General features: G+C 42.2%; 1 long non-coding RNA gene across 3 annotated transcripts in view; it reads left to right on the top strand.

Moving 5' to 3' along the window:
• The first annotated feature begins 2,522 nt into the window (after nt 1-2,522).
• LOC106146916 overlaps nt 2,523-12,185 on the top strand; it is a 23,778-nt gene continuing 14,115 nt past the window's right edge. Inside the window, exon 1 of one of the 3 annotated variants that reach the window (XR_001231543.1) lies at nt 2,523-2,589. This is a non-coding gene — a long non-coding RNA (uncharacterized LOC106146916). Of the gene's footprint in view, nt 2,590-2,691; nt 2,755-4,656; nt 5,104-12,185 lie in introns of those variants that run through there. The other 2 variants (XR_001231544.1, XR_001231545.1) reach the window with 2 other exon arrangements.

Raw genomic sequence — 12,185 nt, 5'->3', positions numbered from 1 at the left:
TGACCCCATTTCCAGTGCAGGAGAGCAAGAATGCAGAAGCCATGGGGCTCGGGGTGAGGCCCTTGTGAGAAGCAGTCCTCAATGATGCTGGTGAAGGCACTAGCCAAATGCTCTGGAATGGATGGGTTCATGTATCCTCTCTAAATTCATATTTTGAAATCATTACCACCTTGTATCTCAGAAAGTGACTTTATTTAGAAGTACGGCCATTGCAGATGTATTAGTCACATGAGGGGTAGGCTGAGCTCCTAATCCAGTGTCACTAGGGTCCTTGTAAAGAAGATAAATGTGAACACTAAGATGCTCTGGGAAAAAAGTAGGTAGAGATAATGTAGGCAGAGATGGAATTCCAAAGATTTCCAGCAAGACCCTGGAAGACACTTCTGTCATGTGAGTTCCCAGCCTGAACCTTATTGGGATGACCATAGCATAACACTGAGAGCTTTTAGGGTTAATTTCCAGTTGTGAGTTGGCCCAAGTTCTGAACAATTAACTTCAGAAGAACTTTTTTTAGCACAACCCATTTGTCAGCTGGGAAGTGCCTCACTGTAAAGCAAAAGCTCTATGTCAAGTTGACACTTATTTGGGACATACAGTTCTTGGTTTTTCAGAGTGTTTTGGACAGTATTTTTAGTGAGTTTTAAGTGAATGTAGTATCCTAAAATAGGCTGTCAAAAGAATACTATTTTAGGTTTTATAACACTTTTGACCTTATCTTTATTTTTGTTTAGAATTGCCCTTTGTAAATAAATGCTTTCCCCCTCAGGATTTTTCATTTTTTGGGAACTACAAATCAATATAATTAGAGAGAAAAGCCTTAGCTGAAAATAAAAACAAATTATTGTACACACTGAAGGAACATTCTGCACACTTTTTCTCCTCCAATTAGCCCAATTAGTCAGTGACTTAGAGGATTGGACTTCCAGAAATAATGGTGGGATGAAAGTCCCTTTCTCAACTGTAATGAGCTATTTCAAGGGAGCTGGTCATTCTGCATAAACTGATAGGTACAGGATGTTCTTGGTAATGATTCCAATTGTTTATGCTGCGCTTCCACTTGTTCATTAATTTTTGTCAATTGAATTGAAAGCTGTAAACATTTTAAAGAATTAACTAAAAAAAGAATTAACTATTTTTTGGTCACATGAAATTGCCAAAAAAGGTTATACTATAGTTCTCTAACATAGTACAGTTTATTCTACAATCTTTTTCAGTATAACCTACACACACACACACACACACACACACACACACACACTTTTTACTTTAAATTTATAAATAGGCAGGAGTAAAGAAAGCCAATAGCAAAGTGATGCCAATCCTCTTGTACAGCCTGGCGTTGCCTTAAGTGAGTTGAAATGAACAGTCAAATATCTTCATAGAATAAAGTTGCTGCAAGATGGGAGCGGGGCGTCCAGCCTGCATCAGCTCACAGGGGCAAAATGTAGTCATATTTCCCTTCATTCTCAGCGTAACCTGACTTCCAACACCCACTGCAGCTCCTGGCCTCCTCCCATGGACCCCTGAGTATTTGGGGGGTATCTAAAGATTTGAGCTTGATGTATTCAGCAACTTGTGCCCTTCATCTCCAGCTTCATGTGTCACCACCCTGCAACCCTTTATGGGGCATCCTTTCCCGGGTGTATAATGCCTTCTGTCAAAGCTGAAGGGCCCACTTTGGCCATGGAGGAGAGCCATCACTGTAGGAGAGCCATCACTGTCCTCTGCCTCTCCATGCCCAAGTAAAAGAGGTCTTTCCATTGAAAGTCCATGACACAATTGCTATTGGTCTGTCAGTACAGGTAAGATTTGGCTGAAGGTCTGTCGGTGATGGAGAGGGAATACAATCCAAAGAATAGTTCACAACACTGGGGATCTGTGGTTTTCAGAAGGTGGCTTCTCTCACCTCTCATATTCACATCATTCAAAGTCCAACCACTATAGGGGCAAAGAACAACCAAACAGGGGTCTTCTGTCCTCTAGTTCAAGGTTTATCTCTGGAGTCTGTGTCCGTGTTCCCATTTCTGTTCTGTCTTAGGAGGATGAATTCTGGGAATATAAACTTCAGGGAAAACTCACTCTATGCCAACAGCTTCCAGGGGAAGAATGTCACAAGGAAATAGTTCAACATCAGGACATTAATCTCTGCCTGAATCCCAGCAGCATCACACGGTCCTTTCAGGCCAAGTTGAATTTTTTTCTAGCCCAGTGTCTTTGTACATTTCTTGAAATTCCAGGCTTCATGTGAGAGGGTCCACTGATCTACTACAGAACTGACATCTGTCTTTGACAACCAGTGGCTCTTCCTAATATCTATACCAGTCCAAGATCCATCGCTCTCTTCTCCTCTGCTGTCCACTCTTTAACAAAATGTCAACAAACACATTGCTCAGACTCAGTCATATACAGCATTGTTTAGTGATGGGGATACCTTCTGAGGCGTGTTGCTAGGCAACTTTGTCATTGTGACAGCATCATAGAGTGGGCTTGCACCAAGCTAGGTGGGGTCATCTACCACATACCTAGGCTATGCTGTACAGTCTATTACTGTGGACTGTACATGTGTACAGCATGCTACTGTTACTGTAGGTGAATATTACACAATGGGATTTTTTTTTTTTTCGTTTTTCTCCTGTACTGGGAACCGAACTCATGACCTTGCGCTTGCCAGGCAGGCGCTTTTGCCGCTGAGCTAAATCCCCAGTCCCACACAATGGGATTTGTGTACTTGACCATATCTAAATATAAAACAAGGTATAGTAAAAATATTGGTTAGACTTTTCAGCTCCATTATAATGTTTTGAAACCATTGTCATATATACAGTCCATTGCTGTCTGCCAAGTTCTTAAGTGAAGGACCATGACACGGAATAAGCATTGCAGTAGTGGAATCTGTAGGACACAACAGGAGCATGGGATGTGGTGAGGTCCTGGCTGGCTCAGCTCTAGTGAAAACTAAAATGAAGATGTGCTTCATCTCAGGAAGATGAGCAGTCCTTCCTCAGGCAGGTTAGGAGGGACAGATTTCCCATGCATGGGATAATATGATCAAAGATCTAGAAATATTCAAGAAAGAAGAGGTCTTCTGCTCTGACTAGATTGGGAGAGATAGCAGTTAGGGCTAAACAGATAAGTAGGGCCAGCTTGTGAAGGGTCAGGTGTGCTGTGATAGTTGACTGTAATTGTCATCTTGAGACTTAAGAGACTCCTGGAGAGGTGGTTGGATAACAGGTACACTATACTCGTCAGTGGATTAACCTTCTGGTGTTCATGGCTGAATGTGGTTAGGAGAGGGGTCCAGTTGGAGGATGTGGGTCACTAGGGGTGCATCTTTGGAGCATCTTTCTCTTGTTGGTGCCCTTTCCCTGTGCTGTTTCCCAGTGCCATAATGTGAGAATCTTTGCTCCACTACAGCCTTCTGCCATGATGTTCCTGCCTTGGAGCCAGCTAACCATGGACTAAATCTGCTGAAATTGTGAGCCAAAATAAACCTCTCCTCCTTTAAACTGTGGGTGTTGGATATTTTGACCCAGTGACAGGAAAACCCAGTAATATGTCATGGTAATACACTTAGTCTATGGATGATGCAAATCCTCAGTACTGAAGGCAGAGAGGCCAGTGAAACATGTCAGAATGAAGGGATATTGCTGAGAAGGAATTGAAAGCAGGCCACAGAAATGGCTGTCTTTCCTGAAATATAAGCAGAGTGAATGTAGTGTTTTCTTATTAGAAAGCTGGGCATATGCTACCTAGTTGAACTTGATGGGAAGAGGGCTGAGCTTTTGGTGTAAAATTTGGAGCTATTAGTGTATAAATTTTAGGTAAATTGATGTATTGGCAGGAGCAGGCTGATACAAATACAAGGAAGAGTAATATTTATGAGGCAACAAATGGAGGAATAATGTCCGTGGTAGAAATCAAGAAAGGCTACTCAGAGACACAGGAAGTGAGTTGGTTCATTGTGATGTGATACAGTGAGAGATAGTGGAAAGTTCCAACCACAAGGAAGGGATCAAATGTAGAGGTCCTGAGAAATAGCAGTAAAAACCATGCATAGAGTTTGGCATGAGTAGCTTCCCTTGAGATGCAATGACTTTGTAGGGTGGAGGAGGTTGCAGAGGATTGAGAACTAAGGGGCAGGGGATTGCTGAGGCTCCATATGGAGACAATTTTTGAGGAATACTCTGAAGTGTGCATGAATATGCATGCATGACTTCTTCTGTCTGTACTCATCCATTGCTATGAGCTGATTATATGGTCAGGGGTATTTATAACCCCAGTTCCCCCATTAAACATAGCTTCCCTCCTTCAGGCTTTGGAAATTAGTACCTCTGTGTGCTTTCACTGGGGTGTTTGTACAAACTATTAGTGATCGATGGTGGTAGTGGTGTGTGGGGGCCACGTACAAACAAGCACACAAGGAGTACATCTCTTAAAATTGTGAAAAACTGTATGTGAGAGAGAAAGATCCACACAGAAAACTGAAGTCTCCCACTGTATTAGTTTGCTAGGACTATCATAACAAAGCCCTGTATACTGGGTCCTAAACAACAAGGATCTTACTGTCTCAGTGTTTTGGAAGCTAGAAATCCAAAGTCAAGATGTCTGAAGGGTTGGTTCCTTTTGAGGCTGGCAGGAAAGGTTCTGGTCCAAGTGCTGTCTTTATCTTGCTGATGGCCAACTTCTCCTTGTGTCCTCACATCATCTTCCCTCTGTGTGTGCCTGTGCCTGCACCTGTGTGCAAATTTCCCCCTTTTAGAGGGACTTCGTTAAAACGACCTCATTTCAACTTAGCTATCTGATGACCCTATTTCCAGTTACTGTCATGTACTGACGTGCTTGGGGGCCAGGATTTCAATGGGTGGAGGAGGAGCACACAATTCAGTGCACAACGTCTGCCCTGTACAGTGATTTGTAGATAGGTGTCTGGGGAGTTTTAGAAACACCTAGAACTAATCACGGTGCCAGTGTGTACTGCCCGGAAATCACAGCTGCATTTCTGCACCAGGGGCTATCTCTAGTCTACCCCGCACCATCTGGGCTGAACAAGGGCCTTGGTCATGGAAACCTGGTTATCACGAGAGGCCCAGAAGTGGAGAGTTGGTGAGTATGACTGTTCCGCTGCAGGAACTTTTCTGCCTAGAGAGTGGATGCCATTCTGAGGAGTTTTGGCCTCTGAAAGGTTTATCTGTGTCCCTGTGCTGCTGTCCATCAACTGACTCTGCCATCTCACCTTGTCTTCATTACATGCGTGTCAAACAACCTTTTGTTTGTAACCTGAATGTTCACACTGGAGTTTTCAAAAAAGCAAAGAACATGCTGACCAGAAAGTGTAAGTATCATGGTAAGGGAGAAATCCCTTCGCCGTGTGTGGTGGATTGACAACTGGTGGTCAACTTGTAACCCCCAGCTGAACTAAACCAGCATGGTGCTGGGTGTGGAAGGCCCACCTGAGGATTGTTCCCAGCAGCATGAGAAGCAGACCTGGAGAAGAAGTTGGTAGGCTGTTGGGAATTGAGAAAGGCTGTTGGGAGCTGAGATGAGCCTGTTGGGAGTTGGTAGAAGCTATAAGGAGATGTTGGTTCTTTTGGAGGACCTCGTCATGCTGGCTTTCCTGATGAACTTGGCTGTTTTTCATCCTGTGAGGAGCTCGGGACCTTGTTGGCACTGAAAATAGCTTCAGTTCACTTTGGGGGAGCTCTGGTCCTCACTTTGAGCATCACTTCCTGGCTCTGGAGGGGAAGATGGTACACTTCCAGTCTCCTGGAGAAGCTTGCTGTGTTGGCTTTCCTGATGGGAACTCTGCTGTCTTCACCACTGGAGGAGCTCGGGACCTCACTGTTGCTGAGGAGAGCTGTGGTACTTTTTGGAGGAGTGTTTGTTCTTATTCAGAGCATCACTTCCTGGCTCCAGTGCAGATCCCTCAGCCTGCTGGGACAGATCCTTCATCCTGCTGGTACAGACTTCCTAGATTCCACCACTGACCTTTGGCCCTTCTCAGCACAGATCTGTGAAACAGGCCTGCATAAGATAGTTATGAGCTCTAGGTCTTCAGCTGGACTCATGCAGGACATTTCCATGGGATCCAGGTCCTTGGCTAGATTCCTTGGTCTTAGTGTGTGGACAGGTTTCCTGCACTCTCTTGTACATGATTCTTTAGGTGACTGTTATAAATAACCTTATAAAATATGTGTCCTGGATTATATTGTTACCCTTGCAAAATAATCCCCAAACCAAGGCACTGTGACCTTAGGATCTGGCATTTGTGGTCCTCCACCCACCCCTCCAGGACAGATGGAAGCTATCCCTCTGGGTATATCACACAGTGCTGCTTCCTGGAGATGAACTGATCATCTCACGCAGATTCAGAAGCTCTTTTCCACAAAAGCAACACCCATCACTTGTTTCAGTAAGGGATCTTTGAACCATCAGCTAGGATTACATTTTTGGATTATTGTTGGGTTTTTATTACTCGTATTATGTTTGTCTCCTATCATCACAAGTAATTGAAATGTGATGATAACTTGGCAGTGTTACATAGCACTATCATTATGTTTTTCTGTTGTTTTTATGGTTTTGTTACTTTAGGATGCCATCTCATTAGAACAAGACCTAAGAAATCACTTGTCATTAAAAAAATACAAGCAAACCTCATGTATATAACCACAGAAGATCACCATTGCTGAGAGTGCCTACATCCAGCAGAGCCTTTCTTCTTTTCCTGCCAAAGAGCTTTGAGCAACAGGTTCTCCTGCCCTGAGAAAGTCCAGCTTCATCTCTCTTAACTGGCATTCCTTTCTCTTTGCCCTTGCATCTGGAGTACAATATATGTTTCAATAACCCTGATTCATAATTCCACTAGGAGTTGCTAGCATTGTAGTGACTTCTGTCCTGGAGATTCCCTGTCTGACTGTAATTCAGAAAGTATCTTCTGAACAGCTGGAGATTACAATTACAGAGGTGAAGTACTTATATTTTCATTTCCTTCACTAGAGGTTTCAAGAACAAACAAGATGGACCTATTCTTTTTTTTGTTTTATGCTTTTTGAGACAGGGTCTTGCTATGTAGTTCAGGCTGGCCTTGAACTCAGTTATGTAGCCTAGGCTAGTCTTACACTCACAATGATACTCCTGCCTCAGCCTCCCAAGTGCTGGGATTACAGGTGCATGCCACCACACCAGGCAAGTTGGACCTATTCTGAAAAGTAAGTCTAAAGAACTATGGATGTGACCTACTTACATTAGTGAATAGAGAGGCTGTTATGACGTCATTAATGATCAATTTGAAGGATTATGGGTATAATTGTTTTGTGTGGTGTACTAACAACTTTTCACACTTTTTATGTTTTTTTTTTTTTTTTAAAGATAAAAGGAGGGAAACATTAACAGACATACAACATTTTACAACATATCACAAGCACAATATAGACAATACAGAGTTACAAACAAAGTGGTAGGGAATTAACAATGGTGGTTGTATTACATATTGATATCTTCAAAGTGGCTTCTCATGAAAACATATAGACATGCAATACTGGTCAACCAAAGACTCATTGACAGTTTCTTTCAGCATAGAAATAGAAGACAGAAGAACAACTATGTTAACTATCCTGTATATACATACATACAAAATTTCTCCTTCTTTCCCTTCTCTTTTCCCACATCCCAGAACACACTTTTTATCTTAAGATACATTCTAATGATATTAGGCAGGAATGTCCAGAGAAAAAGAATATATGTGTACACACACACACACACACACACACACACACACACACACACACAGACACACACACACACACACAGGCATGGGCTATATACCAACCTTTTGGGTCAGTGATGAATGGCATACCCAGTAGTGGTCCTCTAAACTGTAGACTCATCGAAGTCCTATCCATGTCATTTGTGTGAGTATATTGTACGATGCTTACAAGTATCAAAATCACCTATCGATGCATTTCCCAGAATTTATTCCTGTCATGAAGGGAGGGGAGGAAGCAAGAGAGAGACAGAGAGAGAGAGAGTCAAAGAGAGTCATTTTAAGCAGTTGACTCACATGACAAGCCCAAAACCTGCAGTTCACGTCTGCAGGCCAGCAGGCTGGAATCCTAGGGAAGTGACAGTGTTGCAGTTGAAGCCTCCTGCTAATAGCAGTCCTAGCTTGCTTGTTCTATCCAGGACTTCAGCTGAGTGGATGAGACTCACCCTTGCCATGGAAGGCAGTCTGTTTTACTCAGTGTTCAAAAATTCAGTGTAGATAACATCCAAAAACACCTTCACAGAAACATTCTGAATAATGTTTGTTCACATATATGGGCCCTGCAAGTGACACATGATATTAACCATCACATTAAGCATTTTGCAAAAACATAAAAGCATTTTGATTCCAATTATGTTGGTGGTAGCTTCTCCCTTTTGACAGAATGCTTGTCTTCTTTTGGGTGAATGGCAGAGAGGGGCAGCCATGGAACCCTTGTCTGGGCAGGATGGAATTTGGGGATCATTAGCCACTGGGAGGATCTGAGTTTTAGGGGCTGAAGATGCCATGATCCAGTGTTCATGAGGCCTGTGTGGTTGTGCTTGTGTGAGTGCCCAGCTGCAAGGAAGCCTTTGGCAAACTTCAGGTTGGATGCAAGGGCACTTAACGAGAAGAGGGACCAGTTGGTGGTGACACCATTCTATGTCAGTTTGGCCCTGATAAAGGACACTGCTGTAGGATCTATAGTTTTGGCATTGTTATTAGGAATGTTAAAGATAGGGAGGTGTGATCATTACTATTTTTTGATGTGGTGAATCTGGAACTGACGGTGGATAAATTAAGTAGCACAATACAGACCCAAGATGACATGGATAAATTTAAATTAAGAATTGCATCTAAGTGGAAACCAATGGTACATTTATGATTCCATCCTGGATTTTTAAAAATACTTTTGCAAGCTGTAGGGAGGAGGGTTGTGGCTTAGTGGCCTGGTGTATTCAGGTGTCCTGCAGTGTGCATTTGATGAGAGCTCTGCCAAAGTGAACTGGATTCCTTGAAAACTTGAGCTGTTTTGCCTTGTCAAATGGTGTTGCCCACCGGAAAGAAGGTCACAGAACAACTAATGACCCTGTCCAGTCACCACCTATTTAAATAGCATTGGCAAAAGGGACTTCCATATGAAAATTTTTAGACAACAAGTTGCTTGGTGAGGCATTTTCCTGTGTTTTTTCTTTCACTGTCATGTTACTCAGAAAACTAGCAGGAGAATTTGTTTCCACAGTGAAAGGCTTTCTAACACAAATCCATTTGTGATGGCAAATGTATCTCTATTAGGATACTTTAGTTTAATCAATTATGTAAGTGCCTTGTAAGACATTTATTTTGCTTGATGTTTCATCAGCATCAAGGACTTTTAAAAGTGTTTGATCTTTCCTTTTCTGAAAGTCCTTTGTAAGAGTGACGGGTTTACTAAAATTTCTGTGAAGCTAACCTGATTATTCTGAGCTATTTGTAAGAGGATTAGGCTGTTCAAGGGAGGATGGATTCTAATCCCATGACTAATATTTTGGCCAATATAGTACAATTCTTTTTGATGATGAAAATTGGTTAGTAACCACTTCAGCATGCTCCATGCCTTTCTGGTTATAGAAAAGCAGGATTAAAATGTTTCTGTTGGAATGTGGTTGTAGATTAACTCCATAGTCCTGAATTAATCACTATGTATTAAGGAAACCTGCCATGTGGCAGGAGGGACCTAGGGCTAAAAGTTCTTGGGTTGTTGACATTTGTAAAGAACTCATCATATTCAAGTGTTTCCCATTATTAATCAAGGTTGAGTGGAGGAATGGAGTGGGTGGTAGTGGTCATAATCATCTCGGGGGGATGTAATCTTTGCCAGGATAAAATTTAGTTTTGAGGTTGAGATTTCCCAGTGTTCTTTTGCCTAAAAAAAGCAGCTGACTTGTGTTTATTATAATCCTTGTGCAAAATTTTACAATGGATATAAGCATTAGAAAAGTGCTTAATATCACTTCTTAAGCATAAGGTAATGTCGAATAGATTTAGTGGCCCTATTTTTGGACCCAAAACCTCTTTTCCTGATTAAGGAGAAACTTGGAGATAGCTTTGTACCAAAGGTATCTGGAAATGTGATTTGGTTGTGAAAAGTAGATCCCCCCAAAGATATCGAGTTTATAAAGACAAGAATATTGAGTACTGAAATTGATACTATATTAGTGACACGAAACTCATGCTATACCCTGATCCCTCCCAACCTTCATCCTCTCACTGACTCCCTCATCATCATTACTATTCCAAAGTATCACCAGGTTGCTAAGCTAAAGAAGTAAACATCATTCTCAACACCTCCATTTTGTGCAATTCTCTCTAATTCCGTACAAAGTCAGAGATGCACACATCTTTCCTGGATAGCAACAGCAATCGCACTTGTTTCTGCAAATTCCCTTAGTCCTCTTCCATCCACTGCTGATACTCTGGTGGAATTATGTTTCTAAAACATAAGTTACATCATACTCTCCCCTTCCCCTTGAAGGCTCCCCATTGGTCTTTAGATAAAGTCTGAGAGCCTTACTATGACCCGCTGAGTCCCTGAGGCTGGCCCCCGGTTAGTTCTCCAGCTGCATCTCACTTCTCTCTCACCTTCCGAGCTTTGTGTGCCCCTTGTCTGGCTCCTGAACAGAGGCCCCCCAGTGCAGAGCTCACAAGCACCTCTCTAATGCCCGGATCATCTCCCTCCCACTCCTCCCAAGCTTTACCTGCTCACATAGTCCCACCTCAGCTCTCATGGTAATTGTCCCTTCCCTGGCCCCTTATTCCATCTTTTAAAAAATTATATATAAAAATTGTACATGTTATAAGGTACAGCCTGATATTTGGACTTATGTAACATTGTGTAATGATCAATTATTTATCACCTCTTTGTGCTGGGAACATTTGAAATCTTCTCTGCTAGCTATTTTGAAATATACAATAAGGTATTGTTGTCTGTAGTCACCCTACTGTGCTATAGACCATTAGAACCAAATCATCCTCAATGCATTTTTGTACCTGTGTACCAGGTCTTCTCTGTCTCCACCTCTTCCCACCCTCTCAGCCTCTGGTAACCACTATTCCACTCTACTTCTATGAGGTCAAAGTTTTAGCCTCTCTGTAGGCTGTGATTTAGTCCAAGAAAGTCTCTCCAAATCCTTGTGTTTGGAGGTTGGGCTTCTGGACGCTGATTGCATCATGAGAGCTCTTTTCTCACCAGTGGATTCATACATTGATGAGTTCAGAGCTGCTTGTGCTCTTAGGAGGTGGGGCCTGGTTGGAAGAGGCGGTCACTAGGGTGTGACCTAGAAGGGATTTGTCTCCCTCTCTGGCTCTTCCCTTCACTTCCTGCTTCCTGGTTGCCATGATATGAGCAGCTTCCGCCGCCAGACCCTTCCACATGCCCTTCCTGCCTTGGAGCCAGCTGACTGCAGGCTGAATTCCCTAAAAACTACAAGCCAAAATAAGCATCTTCTCTTTAAGTTGTGAGTGTAGGATATTTTGTCCCAGTGATGAGAAAGTGACCAAGACAATATATGAGTGAAAAGACACAATACTTGCCTTTCTGTGCCTGGCTTACTTCATTTAACATATATTTCTCCAGCCTCATGCACTTTGTTGCAAAGGATAAGGATTTATTCTTTTTTATGTGCTAAAGAATATTTAAAAAATTATATATATATATCTCACATTTTCTTTATTCATCTATTGATGGACTTTAGGCTGATCCTGTCTCATGGCTTTTATGAATAATGCTGCAAGAACCATGGGAGTGCACATGTCTCTTTGACATTGTGACTTCCTGTCCTTTGGATATGTACCCAGTGATGGGATTTCTAGCCCATGTGATAGTTCTATTTTGTTTGGTTGTTTCATGGTGATACTGGAGACTGAACATGTCCGAAACTCATTCTAGATTTTTTAGAAATTTTTTTGAGGTGTGGTCTTACAAAGTTGCCTCAGCTGGGCTCGAGATTATAATGTTCCTGCTTCAGCCTCTCAGAGTGGTGGTGTAAGTCATCATGCCCTGTTCTGTTTTGTTTTTAGAGAAGCCTTCATACCATTTTTTTTTTTTAATTTTTTATTTTAAAGAATAAAAGAAGGATAACATAATAATAGGGGGGACTTAGCAAATTACAGACAAAATGGTAGGAAA

Source organism: Chinchilla lanigera, unplaced genomic scaffold (genome assembly GCF_000276665.1).
Source record: "Chinchilla lanigera isolate Chin_1 unplaced genomic scaffold, ChiLan1.0 scaffold00103, whole genome shotgun sequence".
Classification (NCBI taxonomy): Eukaryota; Metazoa; Chordata; class Mammalia; order Rodentia; family Chinchillidae; genus Chinchilla; species Chinchilla lanigera.
Note: the sequence above shows the minus strand (reverse complement) of the source record. Positions and strands in the feature narration are given on the sequence as shown.